Raw genomic sequence first — 17,644 nt, forward strand, 5'->3', positions numbered from 1 at the left:
ATGGATATAACAATGGTTTGTATGCCTTTCTTAAAAAATGTAAAAAAAAAAAAGTATTTCAACAGTTCTAATTCCCACATAAAGTATTTGGTATAAATGTTCCAGGGAATTCATCTGATGGGATCAGGAAGGATTTTTGGTGAGATTCATTTAGCAGATGATTTTATTGCTTCTGATTTCCTCTGGATCAACATACAGTACTGTACCTATAATTTAGAAAAGGTTGAATAAGATGGCTTGTATCTTTTCATAGCTTTACTAATTATATAACATCCACTTGTCTAACCTTCCCGACTGACTGCATTTTAAAATACAACTCTGCAATTAGAATTAAAAATGACTCTTATTTTTAGTTACAGGTTTAGTGGGAATATAGAAACATATGGCAATGGTGTCCGAGTTTGCCGAAGGTGCGGGATGCTGGCCAAACTCGGGCATTTCTTAAAGCGGGAGTCATTTACAAGGCAAAACCATGCCTTGTAAATGACTGCCTCTTTAAAAAAACATCTGAGTCTGGCCGGCATCCCGCACCTTCGGCAAACTCGGACACCATTACATCCCACCGATAGAATTTGATAAGAACCACTTGGCCCATCGAGTCTGCCCCTTTAACATACCAGATGAGTATCCAGATGATAGCTTGACAATGTATTGGTGAATAGTCAATAGGTTGACACCATATGGTTGACATGCATTAGTTTGACAGATACAAAAGGTTTTGGGGGGAAGAGGCAAAAGGTTGACAGATAAAAGGTCAACAGTGCTTACAGTTGACACATACAAAAGGTCGACAGGTTCAAAAGGTTGATATGGCAATGGTCGACACATAAATGGTTGACGTATGTTTTGGGGGGGTTTCACATGTTTTATTAACATTTGGTTTATAAGCTATCCATGTGCGCATCTATTGAGAATAGTAACCTTGCCCAGTGTGGCAAGTGCAGCGAGCCAACGAGGGTACACATTTGTACTGATGGTGATCACATAGCATGAAATACCTGTATACAAGATTTGGCCCAGAAAATATATGTTGACCATTTGTGTGTCGACATTGTCATGTTGACCTTTTGACCCATCAACATTTTGTACCTGTCGAGCTTAAGCACTGTGGACCTTTCATCTGGTGACTTTTTGCACCTGTCGACCTAATGCATGCTGACCATTTGTTGTCGACCTACTGACTGTCCACCACAACATTGTCAATCATTGATCCAGACCCACCAGACAATACCTGTGCTGAGAGTGTAAGCAGTCTACATCAGCTTTCAGTTGAGATGCATTCAAAGTACTGTACAACATTAAAACTTGCCTTAATCATAACTTGTAGAATAAGTGAAACATTAAATCTTTTAATCTGTTTCAGATTGCTGCAAATTCATGGGGAAACACATGGGGTGAAAATGGATATTTCAGAATTGTACGAGGAGAAAATGAATGTGGAATTGAAAACTTGATAATTGCCGCATGGTGTAATGGCCTGATGACATAAAAACAATGTGCTGTATGCCTAATGCAAAGATGCATACATTAACTGACTTGTTTAATTAGGCACAATTAGTTATCTTATGATTTACTTTTCTAGTACGTACAGTACTGTTATAATTCTGACAAAAAACAAAAATCAATTATATGATATTTTATTTTAGCGCTGTATCTAATTATATACAATATAATTATAGAATGCAATGTGTTTATTCTTCACTAATTTTTAACAGCAATATGTAAAATATTAAAATAATTATACATGTTAACATTCTTTATTGTATCTTTGTCTAGCAATGGGCATATACACATGTACACTTTGGGACTGATTAAGAGGTGGACGCTATTGCAGCCGCAACTGCATCTTTTTAATGTGACTTTGGGCCAGATGCATCATCGCTTGAAAAGTGATAAAATGGAGAGTGAAAAAGTGCCAGCCAATCAGCTCCTAACTGCCATTTTTCAAACACAGCCCGTGACATGGCAGTTAGGACCTGATTGGCTGGCACTTTTTCTTTCTCCATTTTATCACTCTCCAAGTGATGATGCATCTAGCCATTTGTCTTTATGCTAACTTCAAGCTGGTAGTGCTGCTCTGATAATCGATAACTGTACAGAGGGATAAAACGTTCATGGTAGCAAGTAGAATATCAGTGGGATTATCAGACATGGCTCCTTATTCAGCTTCAACTGCTAATGCGCTACATTTGCAAAACACACACACACACACACACACACACACACACACACACACACACTGACTCCAATAGGAAAAAAATAAACAAAGATAGGCCCCCACAGTAAAACAAACACACACACACACACACACACACACACACACACACACACACACACACACACACACACACACACACATCGCACGATTGAATAAATAGAAGAACTTCATATACTGTACCAGTATTCGGGGCCAATGCGCTTGTTCAGATGATCAAGGTACAAAAAGAAAAAAAAAACTTCTGATTTTTGCAAAAGACCTTAAGCTCCTGAGGCAACAAGAAACAAATGAAATGCTAAACACTGTAGATGTTAATGAATATGGTCCAAGTATTGCTGAAATTATCTGTACTCTGTATCATGGAGGGCTGAATGTGAGGGTAAGGTCCCGAAGAAAAAAAGGATTGTGCACAGAGACTGCCTTGTCAGATACAAAAATGTCCTTTCTGTTGTGGCAGGGAGGGCGTATGCTCCCACTATGCATACACCTGAATGGGAGCTGGCAGTCGCATTTGTATGCATGCTCCCACCGCCCATTTATTCTAATGGGTGCCAGCTGCGATGCATATGCATGCAGCATGCTGCGATAGGTATGCAGCAGGATCCCGCTGCAGCAGGCTGCTATACACACCAAAGCTGCAACTGGACACATCTGTAATTAAGACACACAGATACAGTATATGGTGGATTGCAGTATAATTCCTGGTGCTTATTAGTGATAAGCCAATGAATCACCACAGATGCAGGCAATTATGGTTTAGTCAAAACCTAAAAAAATACACAGAAGAGGAACAGTAGTAATTACTTCCCTAAGTGGCTACATAATATATTGCCTATGGTGTTCACCTAATGACTATGCCTGCTCTCTATTAATGATTTCCAAGAGGCTTGTTTCAAAAGATACCAATAATTGGTTTTAATTTGTTTCTCCAATAACCCATATAACTGGTTAACAAGTAACATATAAAGAAAACGTACAACTTAAAAGACAAAAGATTAATAAATGGTTTAAAAATGGTATTAATATAGCAGCTGAAGTGTGTAATTTGCTCCAATCTTCAGGTAAAGCTAACACAAAATTGCAACAATGTCATTAGTCTGTTCAACAATTACAATTTCTAACACTGGCAAATATTTTGTTGCAACAAAATAACTGCATGTGCTACAAATAAGCATTGTTGAATAGTCTAATAACATTGGACACCCGCTCCCAGCATTAGCAGCACCGCCTGCTGCTCCTCACATTGCAGGTCTCTGAATGGCCATATCGCAGCATGCTACCAGTGGTGCAGCTGCTCCCAGCTAACAGCACCCAGAAGTGCCTGCTAGCCGGAGTATGGCAACTGGCCCGGGTGATTTGTGCATCTGCCGGCCCAAAAGAGATGGGGATGCAGATGTGATTGGCCCAGCGGATCAGGATAATCGAAGTGGCAGTATGTCATACCACTGCATAACGGCACACTTCAAGCACTATATATTATATATATAAGGTGCTACAGTGAATTTTGAGAAAACATGAGAAGAAGGGTTAGAAGAAAAGTTACCCCCTATTGGTAATACTTCAGATTTGCTGACATTGATCTTATACCCAGACTTTGCTCCAAAATACTCAATAATTTAAATTATAGGCAGAATGGAAGAGAATGGGTTAGATATGAATAAAAGCATATCATCTGCAAATAATGCAAGTTTAAGATCAATGTCAGCAACTCGTATTCCACTAAAGGAAGTAGAAGATCTCAACGCTATAGCCAGGGGTTCGATAGCAATAGCAAATAATAAGTGGGATAGGGGACATCCCTGCCTTGTTCCCCTTTGAATTGAAAAGGAGGGAGATAAGAACCCATTACATGATATTTGAGATTGAGGATTAGTATATAAAGTTCTCAAGAAATTTATAAATGTGTTAGGAAATCCAAATCTTTCCATAGTGGTAAAAAGATGTGACCACTTGACCAGGTCAAATGCTTTCTCAGCATCAACTGAAAGTATTATGCCAGAGGAGGCATCCCTGGTAGAAGACTGCATATGTTGAATCACGGTGAGCACTTTACGAATATTCAATACTGAATGATGTCCACAGATAAAGGCAGTTTGATCAAGATGGATAATACTTGGTAATATATTTTTAAGTCTTTCAGCTAAAATTTTTGTTCAAATCTAATAGTCTGAATTTAATGAGGAGATAGGTCTATAGGATTCTGATTTAGAAAGATCTCTCCCGGTTTGGGGAGTACTTTGATCACAGCCAAATTGAAATACAGAGGTAAAAAGTCCTGTGTTTATATAAAATTAAATACTTTAACCAAAGTATCACCCAGCTGGGTCGAGAGGATTTTGTAAAAGTCTCCTCCAAGACCATCAGGGCCAGAAGCCTTAGCTGTTTTAAGTGATGCAATCACTCTAGACACCTCCTCTGGCATAATCGAGGAAATAAGTGAATCTAAACAATCTACTGGAATTTGAGGATATACAAGATTTGATCACAAATCTGTGTTCATTTGAAAATATGTGGAAAAAGAAGTGTCTTCAAGCGGGAATGAATCAGAGTAAAGATTAGTGTGTAAAAGTCTTTTAGAGTAGAAGTGATTTGGCTATTAGAAGAGGTCAAAGTGCCATCTGGCCTGTATTAAAATATGTACTACCATAGGAGGACGGTACCCCTGTAAAATATTAGAGAGAAGTTTGACAGTCTTATTATCAAATTTATGGTCTTTATAAATTGCGGAAAATAAATATTTTTCGCTCATAGACTGTAAAACTTCATCCAAATTAATTTTTTCCTCTTCATGGTATCGTTTATTCCTAGGTGTAGAATCTAAGATGTAATCAGAATAGGCCTCAGATAGGGTACTTTGAAGTTGGAGATAAGACTGAGAAAGTGTACTATTATGATCAGAAACAAAGGATATCGCAGCCCCTCGCAAAACAGTCTTGGCTGTTTGCCAGAACAATTGGCGATTAGAGTCTTCGTGTTCTTTATTTGTACATTTATAATCTTCCCAAGTAGCTTTTAATTTATCTCTAAATTTCAGTGATTTACACAGTTATGATGGAAATCTTCATCGAATTTGGAAAGATTTTTCAGATAATATTCTAATTGAAGAAGTCCAAATTAGAGCATGATCAGAGACAATTATCGTCTCGATTTTGTTTCTATAATTTGAGAAAAAAGGGGTGTAGAAATCAAACAGTAATCCATTTGCGAAAAAGGTGTGGTGGGCTGCCGACAAGCAAGTGTATTCCTAAATATTAGGATTCAATGCTCTCCAGACATCAACTACTTGTATCGGAGACATAAAAGCTGACATTCCAAGTTTAGGGAGAGAGGGCAGGGATTGGGAGATACGAGATCTGTCCAAATTGGGATGAGAAATCAAATTAAAATCTCCGCAAATAAGCATAGAGTATTTGTTACATGGTAATAAAAGTGAAATACATTTCTGAAAAAAGATTTAGAATATGTATTCGGGGCGTAAATATTGCAAAGAATAAATGGACGATTAGAAATCATCACTGGAGCTAAAATAAATCTCCCTTCAGGGTCTATCTGTGTAGAAATAATGTCTAAAGGGACTGATCGTTTTACTAAAATGACAACTCCTCGTGCTTTAGAAGTAAAAGGTGCCGAAGTAACCAATTTCCATTGTAACATTTAAAGCTTTAGAACCTCATCAGGAATTAGATGAGTTTCTTGTAAGAAAACTAAACCTAGCTTATGTTTGGATAAAGGAGGATCTTGTGCCTTTTCGCAGGAGAATTGAAACCCCTTACATTGAGGGAACCAAATGTTAATTCAGCCATTCGTCAGTTACCAATAGAAGTAAAGTACCAGTACACAAAATAGCACAGCCATACAAATTTTAAAAGTATGTACTACAGAACAGATACAAGAAGGATAGAGAACCAGGGAGATATAGACATTGGGCAGACATACAAACAGACAAATTGTGTGTGTCAAACTATCCTCATAGTGAAAATCTAAACGGACTTCCGTAGAAACATGTATAATTTGCAAAGATAGTAGGCAATATACCGGAGCATATCTCCAAACCAATGCCCATATTTATAGACAGCCTAGGGCTTTCAACAATAATAAAGGGAACCAGGTATAAACAAAAAGTGTATATACAGGTTGAGTATCCCTTATCCAAAATGCTTGGGACCAGAGGTATTTTGGATATCGGATTTTTCCGTATTTTGGAATAATTGCATACCATAATGAGATATCATGGTGATGGGACCTAAATCTAAGCACTGAATGCATTTATGTTACATATACACCTTATACACACAGCCTGAAGGTCATTTTAGCCAATATTTTTTGTAACTTTGTGCATTAAACAAAGTGTGTCTACATTCACACAATTCATTTATGTTTCATATACACCTTATACACAAAGCCTGAAGGTCATTTAATACAATATCTTTAATAACTTTGTGTATAAAACAAAGTTTGTGTACATTGAGCCATCAAAAAACAAAGTTTTCACTATCTCACTCTCAGTCAAAAAAGTCCGTATTTCGGAATATTCCGTATTTCGGAATATTTGGATATGGGATACTCAACCTGTATCATAAGAGATGTTGGTTTCAGAGATTTCAGAGAACTAAGCCCCCATTTTCCCACTATAACCACAACCACCAGAAATTCCAAAAACATAAAAGTAATAATATACAGCATACTAGTATGAGTAAGTAATCCCGTAGATATACAGGAAACTTATAAAATGGAAGAGTTAGCAATCTAAAATAACTGCTAAGTGAAATGAGCGATGTGTTCACATTATAGAATATAGGGGCAGATGTATTAACCTGGAGAAGGCATAAGGAAGTGATAAACCAGTGAAATGTGCAAGGTGATAAAGGCACTAGCCAATCAGCTCTAATATGTAAATTAACAGTTAGGATCTGATTGGCTGGTGCGTTTATCACCTTGCACATATCACTGGTTTATCACTTCCTTATGCCTTCTCCAGGTTAATACATCTGCCCCCTAATTATGAGAGAACCACATTATGATGAATTGTACTATCACCATTATAAGCAACCAGCTCTTCAGACACATATAAAGAAAATATAGTAAGGCCAATATGAATCTGCCATACTAAGTATGTTGCATTAACAAGTGTCACATTAAGATGTAATATAAAGACATAATACAATATAACTTTGAGAGGATCATATCATATCCCGAGGGTTAGATCACTCTGTGAGTTGAGGCTGGTCAGAAATATCACAGGAGGCATCCTGATTCTCCTCCTGCAAGTAAGCCTGGGCATCCTTAGGAGACGTAATGTCAACATAAGAGTCACCACTAAAGATCCGCAACCGGGCAGAATAAATTAAAGCGAATTTCAATTTCTTATGGATCAGGCTAGTACAAATCGGAGAGAATGCTTTGCGCGCTCTAGTAAGGTCCACTGAAATTTTTTGAAATATACGGAGCTTGGCCCCCTCCCAATTCATCGCTTGTTGCCTCCTAGAGGCTTCCAGATGGCCATTTTCTGTAAATATCTTAAACTTTTAAACAGAATCACTCTAGGGCATTTATCATGCGGTTTAGGAGATGGATCCACTCTGTGGACACACTCCACAATCAAATCCTTACATTCCTCTGTGATGCCCAATAAAGCTGGCAAAGTGACACAAATTTAGACAGGTCTGGCCCTTTTACCAACTCCAGCAGACCCACCAGTCTTATATTATTATGTAATGACTGATTTTCGATGTCATCCAATTTGTTTCATAATTGGTCATTCTCTCGCTGTAATTTTTTTTTTTAATTTCTGTTTGAGCTTCAGCAAGCTCATAACAAATAGACCCAATTCATTTTTCATTCTCAGTGACTCTGAGAGATACATTCTGTAATTGCTGTGTAATATCTGCCACAGCCTGTGTTAAGAAGGGCCCCATAGTGGATTTGATGGCAGCAACAATGTCTCCATATGTTACTGGAGAATCAGGGGATCTTCGTACCTGAGGGAGACCGGTAATCTCCTGCACTGCAGCAGCCTTTTTAGATGCTGGGGAGGGTATAGTAATATCAGTGTCCGACGCCAATGCAGGTTCAGTGCAGCGCTTCTCTTGTCTCGGTGGCTGCTGGCGTGCGGGAGGCGCTGGAGACAAGAGCTTATCCATCAGCTGCTGGGAGAATGGGAGAGTGGTGTTCATAGCAGAGAGACTGTAAAACAGGCTTTAAAAGGAATATTAGTGCGGGCAGCGGGACAGAGTTGAACAGCTATGCAGCTCCTTCCGTGCACCCGGAACCGGAAGTCGGCTTATAGGTAGTGTTATTTAGAGTCAGTGGTCCCATGCTGTAACAAGCACTATCATCACAGCACTGTAGTGCTGATTTTTAAGTGTAGTATTTTAGGTATAAATTGGTGAAACAGTAACAGGAAGTAGAGCGTATAGGAAAACAGGAAGTGTGTGGCTTCAAAGAACATGTGTGACCTCAAAGTCTGGAGAGTGCCTTTCTTGTACAACACGTAGCAAATTATCTTCTATGATTATTGGGTTACTAGACATAGTGGTCACTCTAAGAAGCACCCCAGCACAACAGTGGACACAAGGTGTCAGTGCCGGATTACAAATACACTCTCTCTCTCTCTATATATATATATATATAATGGTGACAAAAGATCTACAATGCTTTTCAATGTTTCAGTTCAACTTTCATCAGGAATCAAAGTGTAACAAAACAAGCTTACCTTTACCTATATACAACATATGTTCACCCCAAAGTGCCAAGGCAGGTGTCAGTTCAGATGGCGTTTGATGTCATCACAGCACATGATGCAGCAGGTTTGACGTCAGTAGCCCAATCCAGCTGCTTTGGTAACAATACACACTAGTGAAGCCATCTATAACTACAGCTTACTGACTAATAAACATATGGCAACTACAGTAGATAGCATGCATTGTAAGAATAGAAAAAAGTTACATTCATAGATAAATAATGTATCAATAAGAGCACCTACAGTATGCAGGGCCATATGTTCCCTAAATTGACGTGTTGTTTTGCCTATGTACTGTATAATAATCTGTGAGGAGATTTAATGTAATAAACGAAAAATTGGCTAATACAACTTAAAGTATATTTCATTTTCAGTTTCTTTACCAGAGTATGGGTGCACACGAGTCCAGTTTCCAAAAAGTCACAAGTATTGCATCCCAGGCATTTATTATTGTCAGTATTTTATTTTATTTTTTGCTAAAATATGAGTAATGTCTGATGGCTTATGTCCTGTTATATTTGTATGTACCAGCCAATCGCAGACCTTTTTTCCGCATTTATAACAAGGAAGTATAGTAAGAAGAATGTTTTTAATAATGGCAGATTTGAATCAGAATTCACCAAAGGCCAAAAATGTTTAGCTGATTGAGTGATAGTGTTGCTGGTGGAGGTATAATTTAGTTGGTTTTAGTGGGGGTTTTTCTCGGTACTGCTAAGACTTTAGCCTTGGCTTTCTTTAATAGCTTTTATGACTAGCCACTTAGTAGAAATCTTTCTGTCATCATCTCCATTTGTATTAATTCATCTATGGGATAATTTCAAATTCTGTGTAGTCCTAGGTATTGAGAATACCCTTTTTTATGCAGTATAGGATGATGACCTGATGCTATCAATATAATATTACAATCAGTAGGTTTCTGATAGATTGAAGTCTTCAGTTTATATATTAAGCAAGCTTTTTTTATTGAAGTATCAAGTGTCAAATTCACAAACATTATAGTGTACAATAGTGCAAGTATAGAAGACAAAATTAATTACAAACAATAGTGCAATAATACTTAGGATACATGCCATGACAATGAGAATGGGGAACCATTATGCTCCATTACAAGAAAAGATAGAATGACAGGAATTATGTCTCACAATGGCCCCCATGTCTACCCATGGCCCACAAAAAATATAAATGGTCATTGGCTATAATAATGAGAAATCAAATCAAGAAAAAAAAGACAAAAGAAAAATGAAATCCTACATTTACAGTATACAGTAGTTGTATCAGAGTGTCATTTGCTGCAAGTTGTGGCAGGTAAAAGGACAAATTCTTGGTAGATTTGTGACCTCATAGGGTTAGAGGGTGTGGCAATGCACAGATGTAGCCAAGCTCAGCTTGCCTGTGACTAGGCACATCTGCAACTTGCTTGCTGCGGGGTGTAAGGGTGCGTTCACAGGCGTTTGTGTATATTCACATTCCCAATCCATAGACTTTATATTATGTGGCTGAGGGTGCAAATAGCTGCAGCCAGGCGCAGCTTGTTGCACCCACAATTTATGCGCCCATACATCTGCATCGCTGGTAAGCTAAGCCCGGCTATATCACTAGCTCCCACATAAGAAAGAATTTTCAGTTTAAAGTTCATTGTCCAAGGTGACCGCGACTCAGTTCACTCTAAACAAATAATGCAGCTTAGCTTTGAAAAGCGATAATAAAGCAGTGAGAGGTGTATCCAGGTCTGCAGGATAGCCTGGCACGCTGCCTATTTATTGCCAGCAGGAGGCACATACCATTCTTTGTAATATGTCTTCAGTTTGTTATCAGAGACCTGTGCACATACATCAAGAAAATGCACCTTAGTGTTATATGTTGCAAATTAACTATCTGCATCATGTACAAATAATAAATCCAAAGGATCCCTGTCCATAATAAAAATACATCATCTATATTTTTAATAAAAAGAAAAAAAAAACTTGATATACTAAGAATACTGATCATTACTCAGAAACAAATCCCTCTCTATGCTAAACATGAAAGATTTACAATATTTGGGTGCAACACAAGATCCCATCATGCATTCAAGTGCCACAATGAAGAAGCAGATATCAAATTAAAAGTAAAAAAAAAGTAATTTCTCATAAGAGTCAATTCTAGTAAGTCCAGGAAAATCATCACATCTGGTCCTGATAATGTGAGTTATTAATAATAATATGTCTTCTGGTAGCTGCAATGCCTATGTCATGTGAGATAACCTGGATAATATATATATGGTTCTACCCTTAGTGATTATTATCGCAAGAAATTGATCCCTAGGGGTTTTAGAATCAAGAACACCCCCACCATCGGTAAATTTAATCCGGAATTTTGCCGACGCTGGGTGGCTGTTCTCAACAAATGCAGCTTTGACCTGCTTCTGTTAGTGATAGAAGAGTCTCAACGTGAATTAACTCGCATTAAGACCAGTATTTCTGAAATTGAAATGAATATTAATGACACATTTAGTAAAGATCCGGAAACCGATTGGATGGCTAAACTTAAGGAGCAAACTGAAAAATACCGTGTGGACCTACTCAGATTCAAACGTGAGAAATTAATTACTGTTCAGAGGGATTATCAACAGTGTACTGTTTACCCGTGGGTCAATAATCCGGGAATCTCGTCTAAATCAAACAGATCATCAAGATGGCGTCAAGCTCGTGAACGCACTAACGATTCATCTGGTTCTCAATCTTCCCAGAGTGAACGCGACAGTGATACCACCAAAACCACAGGCAAGCCCCCTTTATGGGTACGCACCCGCGCTCAGCGCGGCATTCCACCAAAAAAAGTAGGAGAGGCGGCCAGTGGAAAAGGATCTTCCAACAAGAAGCGCGCAGCAAAAAAATGAACATAGTGTTCAATTTGTCCAATAGGACTCTAACTGATGACGAGATGAGTGTACTTGACAGGGGACTTTCGTTCATCCCCACATCAAAATTTGACCTTTTCAATTGGACAGTAGACCTCCACAAGTTCTCCCGACAGATACGTCTGAGAGAATTTTTTGACAAACAACCAGTCCAACTTCCATCTGCACAGATACAAAGGTTCAGACCTAAATCACTGTTTGATCCCTCTTCATCCAATAGTTCTCTAAAAGTATTCACGAGAACTCTCAATCAATGTGTCACTGAACACGTTACCAATTCTCCGCCACCCAGGAACAACTTAACTAAAGGTGAACGCATTGCACTAAAAAATCTACAAAGTTATAATGACATAGTCATTCGCCCCGCCGACAAAGGTGGGGGGGGTTGTGGTGTTAGATTTAGAATACTATCGACAAGATATCCTCCAACAACTGAATGACACCGAGGTATATAGACTTTTAAGGTCGGACCCCACTGCGACATTCAAGAAAGAATTGGATGCCATTTTGCAGGAAGCCAGCCAAAGTGGGGTCATTACGGATAAAGTCTGCCAAGCACTTATCACAGATCATCCAAGAACTCCAGTCCTGTATTCAATCCCTAAACTTCACAAAAACTCTACACATCCACCTGGACGCCCCATCATTAGTGCCCGTGACTCCATCTATTACATCGTTTCACAATATTTGGACAGTTTTTTACAAGAACTCATTCAAGATCAACCTACCTATCTCAAGGATTCATCAACCTTCCTAAGGAAATTGACCAATTTACCTACCTTACCGGCAGGCTGTTTTTTATGCACACTGGATGTTATATCATTATACACCAACATTCCCCACAACCGAGGAGTACAGGCAGTTCGCAGATTCCTCATGGGCAATTTGGCTTATAAAGGTCCTGACATCAATTTTTTCTGTGAGTTGTTAATGCTATCCTTAACAAGGAACTATTTTCTATTTGACCAGCAGTGGTACATCAAGCAAAGAGGTTGCGCGATGGGATCCTGTGTGGGGCCGTCGCTAGCTAATATTTTCATGTTTGAGCTGGACCGTGACTTTTTTCTTTTGAACCCAACCATGCAATCCAAAATAGTATACTTAACCAGATACATAGATGACTTGTTCATCATCTGGTCGGGTACCAGTTTGGAATTCCAATCAGCGATGCAAGAAATCAATGAGATGGATGCTGACATACACTTTACCTATCAGATTAGCGACTCAGTGGTTCAGTATCTGGATGTGGAAGTATCCATACAAGATGGACTCGTGACCACTGATCTCTATAAAAAACCTACTGACCGCAACACAATCCTGAGGGCGGACAGCCAACATCCTGGGTTCGTCATAAGTAGTCTACCGAAATCCCAGTTCTTACGTGCAGTCCGCACTTGCGATACTTCGGTCAAGGCTGAAAAACGAATTGACATGATGATACAGGATTTTGTGGCCCGTGGTTATGATGTAGCCCAATTACAGATAACCAAAAAACAAGTATTGGACACTCCAAGACAGCACACTTTGGCCATCAAAACATCTGGTCAAATTAATGATAATAGAATTCCGTTCGTGCAAGAATATCATCCCTTCAATCAAAGGAACATGGAGGTGAGTAAAACTCTATGGCCTGTATTAACCGCTGACCCTGATCTCAAATCCATTAAACACTGCAAACTTATGCCCAGCTATAAACGCAAACGAAATCTCAGGGACATTTTAGTCAGAAATGACATTTCAAATATGCAAAGCACCGTTCAAAAGACCTTTTTGTCCCGACAGCCGGGGTGCTATAAGTGCTTGGGCTGCACCACTTGTAGGTCCATGGAATGCGGCTCTACCTTCAACCACCCACATTCCGGAAAGAAGATCCGCATCACTCACATTCTGTCATGTCAAAGTACTTTTGTAATTTATTACATTAAATGCCCTTGCGGATTGCTATACATTGGCAAAACCATACGCCAATTCAGAGAAAGAATGGCATTACACCGTCAGGCCATCCGTGCAGCTCTAGAAGGCACTCATCAAGAACAGCCCGTAGCTCGGCATTTCCGTGAGGCAAAACATTCCCTGGCTAGCATGCGACACAAAATCATCGATCACATCCCCAACAACATCCGAGGGGGTGACCGTGGAACAGCATTACTCCGTAAGGAAGCTCGTTGGATCTTTGAGCTACGTACCTTGGCCCCTTATGGACTTAATGAATCTAACAATTTAGGCTGTTTTTTATAATTTTCTTTTCTCAGATTCTGCATATGTATTTTTTTGCTTTATATATTCAGTTTTTTCATACAGCTATACTTAACCTTTTTTTTCATAGCTATTTTTTTGTAACATGTGTACCTTATGATAGTGCTGTGCATTATCAATGCGTATATCGATAGGTCATAATCTGTTATATCAGTATTGGCCCTTTCAGGCTGAGGTAATCCTCAGATTTATTTTCTGTATATTTTTCTGTAAATATTCCTATGGTCCGTTCCAGGTTTTTGGGATATCTCCAATTAATCATATAAAAGATTTTTTTAGGGATACAATTTTCAGGACTGTACTTAATTATTTAGTATTTCTTTCATGCTCAGCCCTTGTATATATTGTTACAATTATTCCTTTCTTGGGGATTGTTACTTCTTTTTTTCTAATGTGTGTTTATTTTCACTCTCAGCATTGGTGCGGCTACCAGACGGGTTGCTATCACTACGGCGCCGGAGGGCGCGCGTCGCTTGACCGTGACGTCATCAGTCCCCGTCCAGGACCCGCACGTGTATGGAATAATCTGTATGGGGTGGTGGTATGTGGTTGCTATTTAAGGTAAGCTTTGTTCACTTTGTTCTTTGATTCTGTCCTGACGAAATTTATTCTATTAAATGAAATGTTGACTTCGTTATGCTGCGCTGTCAGCTTTGGTCTTTTGCTGCCTGAGGGTATGTTGTAAAGTCTTGGAGTGCCGTATCCTCTGTTCATTGACTGCATTATCATTTACCGGCACCTGGGCACTACACACCTCTGTGGATCATAGGAGTGCCAGTCCTTGTTTGTTTCTTATATATATATATATATATATGTATATATATATGTATAAATATATACTGTATATATATATACTGTATATATATATATATATATATATATATTTATTCTCAGCATAGCACATTGATGAAGACACTCAGCAGGCACACAGCTACATAGCTAAACTGCTAATCTAACCAGTAGGGAGGTAAAAGTGGAAGTGATGAAGATGTTGCTGGAAAATGAAATATAATGCCATGCAAACTCAATTTAGTTAGGGTATGGATCACAGGGTCAACCAAACTTATGTTGACAGTCATTAGGTCAGCCGCAATTAATCAACATGTCAAAGGTCGACAAGTTGAAAAGGTTGACATGTGAAAAGGCGACATGGTCAAAAGGTCGACAGGGACAAAAGGTCCACAGTAGAAAAGGCCACCATGACAAATGGTCGACAAATCATTTTTTGTGTGTAATTTTCACCGTCAAAGCACATGGAACCCCAATTATGGGTAAATTTACTAAGATGGAAGTTGTATTTAAGACGGGATGTTGCCCATGGCAACCAATCAGATTCCAGTTATTACCTTCTAGAAGATGCTAGATAAATGAGAAGTAGAATCTGATTGGTTGCTATGGGCAACATTCTATCTTAAATAGAACTCCCATCTTAGTAAAATTACCTCTTAGTGTACCTATTTGCTTGCCATGCTTTGGGGAATGTGCTTCACTCTGCTACCGCTGCTCTCTGCACACGTTACTGTTTCCAATCGTAGTCCACATGGATGGTAAAGTATAACAAAGTAGTAAAAAATGTAAAACAAAAAACAAGAAAGCTGTGTCGACCATATGTGTGTCAACTAGAGATGAGCCCCGAACTTTGCAATACAAGCCAGGATCAGAGCTTGGCCCGGGATTTCCTGCCCCCGTTTTGATTACATCATCGAGGCAAAAGTCATCATTTCGCTGTCAGATTCTCGCGGGTTTTGGATTCTATATACTGTAAGTCCCTGTGCATCGGCTCCATCTTCACTCCGGCTTTGGAGAGTGTACTGGACGTATGTTTCTTTCTCAGTACTAGGTGGCATGGCATGGTGTGCAGCGGATTTGGGTGCCCTGTGTGATGTATCTGCAAAAGGGGTGCTCTCTGTCTGCTGTATCTGAAAAAAAGGTACTCTCTCTGTCAGCTGTATCTGAAAAAGGGGTGCTCTCTACTGTATCTGAAAAAGGGGTGCTCTCTGTCTGATGTATCTGAAACATGGGTACTCTCTCTGTCAGCTGTATCTGAAAAAAAGGTACTCTCTCTGTCAGCTGTATCTGAAAAAGGGGTGCTCTCTACTGTATCTGAAAAAGGGGTGCTCTCTGTCTGATGTATCTGAAACATGGGTACTCTCTGTCTGCTGTATCTGAAACATGGGTACTCTCTGTCAGCTGTATCTGAAAAAAATGGGTGTTCTCTCTGTCAGCTGTATCTGAAAAAGGGGTGCTCTCTCTGTCAGCTGTATCTGACAAAGGGGTGCTCTCTCTATCTGCTGTATCTGAAAAATGGGTACTCTCTGTCTGCTGTATCTGAAAAAGGGGTGCTCTCTGTCTGCTGTATCTGAAAAATGGGTACTCTCTGTCAGCTGTATCTGAAAAAGGGGTGCTCTCTCTGTCTGCTGTATCTGAAAGGGGTGATCAGTCTGTCCATCCAGGGGCTCTGCCCCAGTGTAAAGTTAAAATAATAAAAGCTAAAAACAAAAAGCCTAAAATTATAAAACTATATATTTTTTTTTTGTTTGTGCTTTACCCCAGTGTACTATACAATTTTTATTTTATTTTCATAAGTACTCTGACACTGCCGGTCAGAACGCAATATATTGGACCTAGGTGGTAATTCCAAGTTGATCGCAGCAGGAAAAATTTTAGCAGTTGGGCAAAACCTTGTGCACTGCAGGGGGGGGGGCAGATATAACATTTGCAGAGAGAGTTAGATTTGGGTGGGTTATTTTGTTTCTGTGCAGGGTAAATACTGGCTGCTTTATTTTTACACTGCAATTTAGATGGCAGATTGAACCCACCACACCCATATCTAACTCTCTCTGCACATGTTAAATCTGCCTTCCCTGCAGTGCACATGGTTTTGCCCAACTGCTACCAAAATTCTTGCTGCGATCAACTTACCCCCCTAATTCAGACCTGATCGCTGGGCAGTGATTTTTGCAGCCTTGCAATCAGATAGTCACCGCCCACTGGTGGAGTGTATTTTAGCTGTGCAAGTGTGCGAACGCATGTGTAGCAGAGCTGCACAAACTGATTTTGTGCAGTCTCAGCGCAGCCCAGGACTTACTTAGCCGCTGCGATCACTTCAGCCTGTCCAGGTCCGGAATTGACGTCAGACATCCTCCCTTCCAACGCTTGGACATGCCTGCACTTTTCCAGATGCTCCCTGAAAAGGGTCAGTTGCCACCCACAAATGCCCTCTTCCTATCAGTCACCTTGTGATCACCCATGCGATCGCTTTTTTCGCACCATTCCGTTGCTATGCATTGATCCCCGTTGCTGTGGTCCATTGTGCCTGTGCATTGCGGTGCATACGCATGTGCAGTTCAGACCTGATCACAGGCTGTGAGAAAACGCAGCCTAGTGATCAGGTCTGAATTACCCCCAGGGACTGATGTGAATGGGCAAATATTCTCTGTACAGCGCTGCGGAATATGTGTGCGCTATATAAATAACTGGTAATAAATAAATAAACGAGTACAATGAGCCGGCACTCTTTGTCTGTGTTAGA

This window comes from Pseudophryne corroboree, chromosome 4 (genome assembly GCF_028390025.1).
Source record: "Pseudophryne corroboree isolate aPseCor3 chromosome 4, aPseCor3.hap2, whole genome shotgun sequence".
Classification (NCBI taxonomy): Eukaryota; Metazoa; Chordata; class Amphibia; order Anura; family Myobatrachidae; genus Pseudophryne; species Pseudophryne corroboree.